Genomic DNA, 8,486 nt, shown 5'->3' with positions numbered 1-8,486 from the left:
CACCAGGCAAACAATGAGTGTGCACTTTACCTTCGGCTAACGTAGCACTTACGTGTCGGACGATGGAGTCTCCGATGATCACAGCGTCGCGTCGTGTCTCGCGGAGGGGAGTGAAGCGGTTCCGGATGGAGATGTCAAAGGCAGGAGGGGCAGAAGTCGTCGCCCGGGACCCGGCTCGCGTCCTCCGCTGTGGATGCACCCAGGGTCCGTGGTGTCCCGGCGTCGCAGTGAAGGACATCTGGGAAGATCGCGTCCTGGGTGCACCGGGCCTGTGCAGAGAAACACACGGAGTAGACGTGGTGGGACTGTTAGCAGATCGCTGTATACTTACCCCGGACTTGTGAGCGTCAGCCCGGGATGATTCCAGCGCGGCTCTCCGCTCTCTCAGCTGGGCCTGCCTCACCTCCAGGTCGCGAATCTGCTTTCCCACGGCCTCGAGCTCGAGCTGCACAGAGTGGAGACATTCATCCGCCATTAAAGCAAGTAACAGTGAGTACAGCAGTGGTAATGTGTGTGAATAGAGTATTAGCAATGTTAGCGCAGTTAGCTGCAACCACGCCGCTGATGCTAACGGGCTAAAAGCTAATAGCGAGATCAAAATAAAACTAGTGATAGCGAGGCGCTCTGATTGTTTTTGTTGTAGAATACAATAGAGGATATATTCACACGTTATATAAACGGAAACGATGATGTATAAAATTGATTTTTGAGTTAAAAATAGTCAATGAAAAGAATATAGTGACGGAGCTCAAACGCAGTACAGCCGCCAAATGCAGTACATCTCTGTCATGTTAGGTAAGTTAAGTGTCCTGTGTTTCACCCACAGATGTCTCTCCATTACCACCATGGCCGCCATAGACCTACCCATGGCGGAGGCGGCCTGCTTGGTAGCACGGAGAGAGAGGTCTGTGGTGCGGCGCAGCTCGGCTACCTGGTCAGCTGAAAGGCTCTTGCCTGTATCCAGGTCCTTCAGCAGGTCAGCTTGGTAAGCCTGAAGCACTGCCATCGTGTGCAACGAAGCCACAGCCTGACCTGCTGCTGCGTATGCTTTACCATTTAAGTGGGATATATCCTGGAGGGGCTTAGATGGCAAAGAGGGAGATTTAAGAGAGGATGTTTCCCCCACAGAGAGATAGCTAGCCAGCGTCTCTTCTAGAGGGGGCATCCTCTCATAGCCGTTTTCGTGCATGCCCTCGATATTAGCATAACTAGTATGCTGAAACCGATTGATGCGAGAGGAAAACGGCCTCTTCCATTTCTTTTCGACTTCTGCATGTAAGTCAGTCAAGAATGGAAGGCTCACCTGGGCTGGAGGGCTATGGTCAAACAAATAACGCTCATCGAGGCGACCTCGCGGCGTCACTTTTCTGGCACGCTTCCATGGCTAGTCTAATTTTGCCGTGGCACGATCCACAACCTCTAACAGCTCCCCATACGCAGGGCAGGAGGATTGAGAAGGCTCAGCCTCAGCTTCAGGTATGTTAGAAATAGAACGGAGCATCGGTTTACTGTAAACAGTATCACTGATTATAAAAAATATTAAAAAAAAGATCTCTTGCCTAAAAGTATTAAACACACTGTATATGTTCACATCTTATTCTTTACAGGCTATAGTAATGGAGCCGTAACCGTCGAAGACTTCACTGGCATTTCTACTGCAGCACAAACACATTCACACAGAAGATTTATTGTGCACATGGCCTACTGACTCGGCACCCTGTGTGCCCGGTAAATCTCAAAAGCTCACAACCGCTGAGGAATCCTTTGGCATTACAGAGCTCAGAGAGGAAGTCCAGGACAGAAGGTCTCGGGTATTTCAATGACCCTTAACTAACTAAGATATAGACGCATAACATACTGTGACCTAGTGTTCTTTTACACATTTCGTATCAAAGAACTGATTTTAAAAATATAATTGTTCACAGAATAACACAATGACGTCATATAGCATGGTACTACTCTGTTTTTCATTGCACTATGGTACCACCAGTACTAGTCTTAATCAGCTTACATTTTTGCATGAACCATCAGCAACCATGAAGTAACTAGTTCATCAGTAGCTCACTATAAAAAAACAGTTCAAAAGAATGATTCATTTGTGAACTGAACTTCTGTACTGTGTGTTTCTGCATGCATTTGTATTAATGCAAATTTGTAGTCAAACCAACGAATAAGCTTAATTATATTTCTTGATCCAGATATTAGTATTAATATTAATATTTTATATTGGCTATATTGTGCTGTGATTATGAATGGGAAATGCAGGCCTTTTTTGAGTCCAGAGTATAGATTAATTATTATTCCTATACCATATTAGGTGTATTAAACAAATATATAGGCTAGTAGAAAAAAATAAATAAATAAATAAACACATTCTATTGCATTCTATTTAAAAAAAATAATGAGTTTATACTGTGCAGTACAACATATAATTTTTTCAAAACTTGAAACTTGAATGACCCTTTATGCAGATGCCTTTTCATCCCTCATAATGAAAGAAATTGGCTAATATGTCATACAGCAGGGGTTTAAGGTCAGATGAGTCTTCAGCTACACACAGGATATCTTGGATTAAGCTGGATGGTTTTGTTTCTCTGACCATGAAAGGTAAAAGAACATCCCGTCTCTAGCATATAAGCGTCTTCTGTCCTCAGTGCGATACATATCACCAATTCAGACTACGCACTAATCCAGTGTTTACGATTTGAGCTGAATGCTCGCATTCTACAGCGTATCCCTTAGCCTACCTAATCTGAGTCACACACACTGAAACTGAATTACCCCCAAATGTCCCGCGTCCTGCTTCAGATGAGGGCCGCATGACCGCTGCTGTATTTTTGGACTGTTTGTACCCAAAACGCACCTGATTAGAATCCGAGTTCACCAAGCTATATTTAGAGACAAGCACACAGAAAAGGGAGTTTGAGTCAAAGATCACATACGGGTTGAGGGAAAACAACACTGAGCGAAAGGAACTTCACGACCCACTCCTCCTCTACCAAAACCACATCTAACGTTCATTCAGAGAAAAGCGGCAGCAAAATTACTGGCGTGTGCATGTGCAGCTGTTTCAACTGTATGTATCAAAATGATTTAAAACGCCTGACAGCGCAAATTGTTTTTGTTCCCGCCATTGAAGTGTGCTTTAAAACTAGCGGAGGCCTGCCTCTAAATACGTCTGATTGTTCTGAAGATACATGTGGCTGCAAACTGATTCGCTCCAAACATTTTGACTTTTAAAGCTAGCTAGGAAGCTAGCTGTCAGTGCAGAGATCGGGCTGCTAACTCAAAGCTTAATGACTGTTTATCAGTGGTTTCGGCCTCACTGTTAATGAAAGGGTGGCCTACCACCTCAAGAGCCTTGTCATCTCTTCTTGGCCACTGATAAAAGCACCCGACTCACTCGGCTTTGATAATTTTACCCTAAAAAAGCTAAAATGTAGGACTTGGCAGACAAAGAAGCAGCACAACAGACTTTGTCAGACCACTTGTTGTGCCTTCAGGCTTAAAAGGCATTTTAAGAGGCCAGATACTTGGCTGAATTAATGGTGCATTTGGTGTCGAGCCTCTGAGGTGACCCGCCGACTTACTGGAACTGTCTTTGCTCCCTTTCACGTTTAATTAGCAATTAGCAGATTGGGAATTCTTTGAAATTTTGATCCGATGTGCAATTATGTGAAGCCCGACCATGAAACGCTCAGTTGGTCATAGACAGACGCAAGCACGCAACGCTCTCTCCTCCATCTGAGTTCAGTGCTACCCTTCTCAGAGTCAGATAAGGACACATCTGCTGAGTATTATCCCCCAGACTGCCGTGGGGCCCCTTTATTCATCAACCCCTCACAGTCTGCACACACACATACTTGTACATGCACATACCCCTAGTGGTTTTCTTCCACACTTCCCGTCTTTGTTTTCTCCATTTCTTTGTTGCCTCCAATACATCGTTCATATAAACCTGTATGAGGTCTTTTGCTAGTTAGCTATGTTTTCTCTGCCTACTTTTCATTCTTCCCTCATATCTCCTGCCTCCAGGCCTGGAGGCCCAGCATAGTCCTGGCCCACCCAAACTTGAGTTCGACCCACCCTGACAACCAGCTCCTTCTCTTACAGGAGGTACTGGTGATATCATAACAAATCAAAACAGAACTGAATAGTATTTGTCCAAAAGAAGAAAGTAATATACATCTAGGATGGCTTGAGGGTGAGTAATACATGAGGTCATTTTCATTTTGGGTGAACTATCATTTTAAGCTGACTAAAATTACTCAAACTAAATCATTTTAATTAAATATAAATGAAGGCTAAATAGAAATAATAATAATAATAATATTAATAATAATAAAAACGAATAAAAATGAACTAAAATGAAAATGCTACTTGAAAATATTCTTAAATACTATATAGCATTTAAATAACACAGAAATAACACTGATGCACACTAACAGGAAAACACAGACTCTGACTCTTTCAGTTTTTTGAGAGTGAAAACTTACACAGCTGATATCTGATACAAGTTCTTTGTGTTTATCTGCTGGATAATATAAAGCTAAACAGAAAGATGATTTTGACCGTGTTTAGTTTAACAGCTGGGACCCTCTGCTCTCCGAGTGCTTTAAAACCTTCGATATCTGTGGATTCTGCAGAGTAAGTGTGTGTAAGTAAGTGTGTATGCCTGTGATGAAGATTACATTTTACCACAGCAAAGCAGAGAGATATGATTATAACACCCTACAACAAAGACAACACTGAGAACATGTGCTTTAAAAAAGCCATTGTGTGTCCGCATGTTCTGGTATTGGACCTCTGTCATTCTCTCTGCCTAATGAGAGACCTCAACGACATGTCTGGCATTCCTGTCAGTCAGCTACCTGGTAACCTATAAACACTTAATAAACCAGGTGTGTGTGTGTCTGTGAGGAGGAGGGGGTTTAAAGACTTGCTTTGTTACTGCATGTCGGCTTGATTGTTTCAATATTGCCCATTGCCCTTTGTCAGATGCTTTTGCCAGAAATGTCTTTGAGCACCAAAGCAGCATATTAGATCCTAGCAACATGGCAGTGAGTTTTGTACAAGCGAATACCAAACTTGCATTGAAATACTGAATAAGGTTACGAATGGAAGTAAACTAATAGCTTTTATTTGATTATACTACCAAAATATACATAGACCAAGCAATTGAGAAACAGTTATCAGTTTGAAGTGCATCAGTTTCGCTTCTATTCACAGTTGCTTTAATATGTCTGAACCTGTCCATCACTAATCTGAAACAGTGAGTGGCACATAGACGAGTTTATTGAGGCTAATTGAGTTACAGGGGGGTGTCTGAGGACACCATCCTTAGTGAGAGCACTCACAATCTGGGCGGATGAAAGTAAGGATACAGCCTTCTCAAGCGGGACTTTTTGCCAGGCTGCATGCTCCAATCTCATTAAATACTAAATGCAATCAGGGTAAAATCCCAGCAGCTAGCAGGTTAAGGTCTTGAATGTATATCTACCTAAGTTTCTCCACATAAATAGATCCTCTACACACACACACACACACACACGCAGAGTAAGGATATCCTTTTGTCTGCTGCTGGCCCGTCACTGAGCTCCTGCTGAAGGAATGTCTGTGAAGAACTCCATTGACGAGGTACAACCTCATGTCATTCTTTCCTTCTCCACATTCTGAAAGACTTTCCATATGTTGCAGGCCTCTAGAGTCCAGTCTATGTGCCGCAAATCCAGACTCTCCCGTTGAGCACCTGACTATGGAAACAAAAAGCCAAGACGTAGTAAAATCTAACTACAGATGTATAGGTAAAAACCCACTGTTATGCCACCACCATTGAAAAGTTTGAGGTCTGTAAGATTGTTTTTGAAAATGCTTATCAAGGCTGCCTTTCTTAGATCAAAAATCAAGAACAGTAATATTGTCAAATTGTTTTACTTTAAAATAACATTTTATATTTTTATAGCAAAATTAAATGTTCAGCATCATTACTACAGACTTAAGTGTCATATGATTCTTCAGAAATCACTACATTATGTTGATTTGCTGCTCAAGAAACATGCTAAAAATGTTACGGCATAAAAGTTAACTATGCGATGCATCGATTTTGAAAAAACTGTGCTAGGAATTCATAGTTTCTAACATATTTGCATCAGTAAATACAATTTATTTATATATAAATATTAGTAGATGCACTATGCTTTTATTATTTAAAAAGTGAACAACAATTTATATGTAGATTGATTTCTCCTGTTTCGTGCGCATTCTCTCATCATCACTCCAGCTACATGAATATTACATAACACTATGGAGACTGAGGCGTTAGAAGTCAGAAGGCACTTAATTTATGATTTGCTGTCTGTCTTAAGCAAATAAGTGAAATGAATATATGTATTATTATATAGCATATGTTTTTCCATTGGATTTGAATTATACTGAAATAGTGTTCCTGTAGCTCAATTGGTAGAGCATTGCGTTATCAAGCGCAAGGTTGTGGGTTCGATTCCCTGGGTACACATGATAGGTAAAAATTGATAGCCTGAATGCACTGTAAGTCGCTTTGGATAAAAGCATCTGCTAAATGCATAAATTTAATTTAATTTAAATAGGGTTGAGCTGTATGGCATCACATCAGTAGCAACTTCATAGGCATTTTTAATGTATCACTGTTGGCTATGCATCAAGATGTGTATTGTCTCTATATTTATATATGTATATATATATATATATATATATATATATATATAAACACATATATATACATACATACACATATATATACATACATACACACTTACTTTAGAAAGAAATCATTTTAAATATAAGGCACTCTGAGCCATGCTATATTGTGAATATGATCATGATGGAATGGGTTACTGCTCTTTAACAAAAAACCCTGTTTACAATATAGCCTCTCATGTTGCATGCCATAAAGAGCACAGGAAACAAGAGGTTCAGAAAAGATAAGCGCTTCTACTTTATTACACGTCAAGGTTCCAGAAGATACTATTCTTCTAAATAGGGGGTGGGGGTTTACACAGCCCTCTTTACTGCTGGCCATTTCATTCATTGAAAGCAAACATATTTGTTTACATGTCCATTCATTTGTACATACACTCATATTGTTTACATGTTTGAATTCATTCATTCATTCATTCATTCATTCAAGAGGACCAATCATTTGCTTGCTTTGAGCATCTATAAAACCAAACATCCCTGGTCAGTCCAATATCCACCAATCATCGGTTTTCATTTATACAATACATTATTTACAAAGGAGAACAAGTTTGGTTGAGATGTTGAAGGTTTGGCCACTTAATGGTGGGAAGAGTGATGCCCCACACCCTGTATCATAACACAACCGCAGGGTGCTAAATCGACAACTGTAACATATCGAATGACAGGCAACCTTTAGAACAGCCTATCAGGTTTCAGGGACACCACTGTCACAGCCAATCAGAGCTCAGGAAACCGCAAGTGTAACAGGTTTCCAAAAGCAATTCCATCCGGAGTTGGTGGGAAAAGTGAAAAAGTCCCTGATGTGCATGTTACATTAATAAGCATCTTTTACAAAATTAAGCAAACTCTATAGAACCGTACCATTCTCTCAAAAAGGTTGGATTACACATTTTACTATAAAAGCAAATAATCCCCACAAAAAAAGATTGAACTTAAGAACAGTGGACACATTTTAAAAACATGTCGAGATTCTGAAGGCAAAAAAACTATAATGAAACACCAACCATGAAATGTTAAATACTTTAACTCTTAAAAGAGAACCAAGAACATTTCTATATATTCAATAATTTACAGATTGTTCATTGTTTGTTTCATTTCAGCAGCACACATGAGACGTTGAGTTTTTTGTTTTTGAAACCTGTTGCTGTGAGCTTACCATTGCCCCAGCAAGAGTTATTATAAGAAAAAATAAACCATATGAAATAAAGATATAACTGTAATGAAATAAAACAGCCTAAAAAAAAGTTGCGAGCAACTTTCAATGGCTTCCAAGGTTTAACAGCAGGATGCTTGAAATTTAAAAAAAAAAAAAAAAAAAAAAAAAAAAAAAAAACGGTACTACTGCCTGTAAAATCAACTTGCACTACAAGGTTTAGACGTATGATACTAAACTGTTACGGCACATTCTTGTGCAAGATTTTTCATTCAGTTTGACCAACTACTGTCGATACAATCTGATCAAAAACTTTAGTTCAGTCATGGGATTTACACACCCATGAATGTGATTGCTTGAATAAGCTCTTTATTGAGCCCAACCAGGACTGTAAGGCCTCAATTCGTGTCGATAATAATAATATTAAAATTTCCACCCCTCATCATTCACAAAATCCCAACTGTATTGTTCTTCAGGTAATAATGTAAAATTAGATTCACGCTAAGCACACTCGTGAAAATATCATAAAAAAAAAAACCCAAAAAAAACTTAACACAATTATTCAAAATAAAAATGGTTTTAAAAATGTGATAAAAAA

The sequence above is a fragment of the Carassius carassius genome, chromosome 28, assembly GCF_963082965.1.
Source record: "Carassius carassius chromosome 28, fCarCar2.1, whole genome shotgun sequence".
In the NCBI taxonomy this organism is placed as follows: domain Eukaryota; kingdom Metazoa; phylum Chordata; class Actinopteri; order Cypriniformes; family Cyprinidae; genus Carassius; species Carassius carassius.
This window is presented reverse-complemented; position numbering follows the sequence as displayed.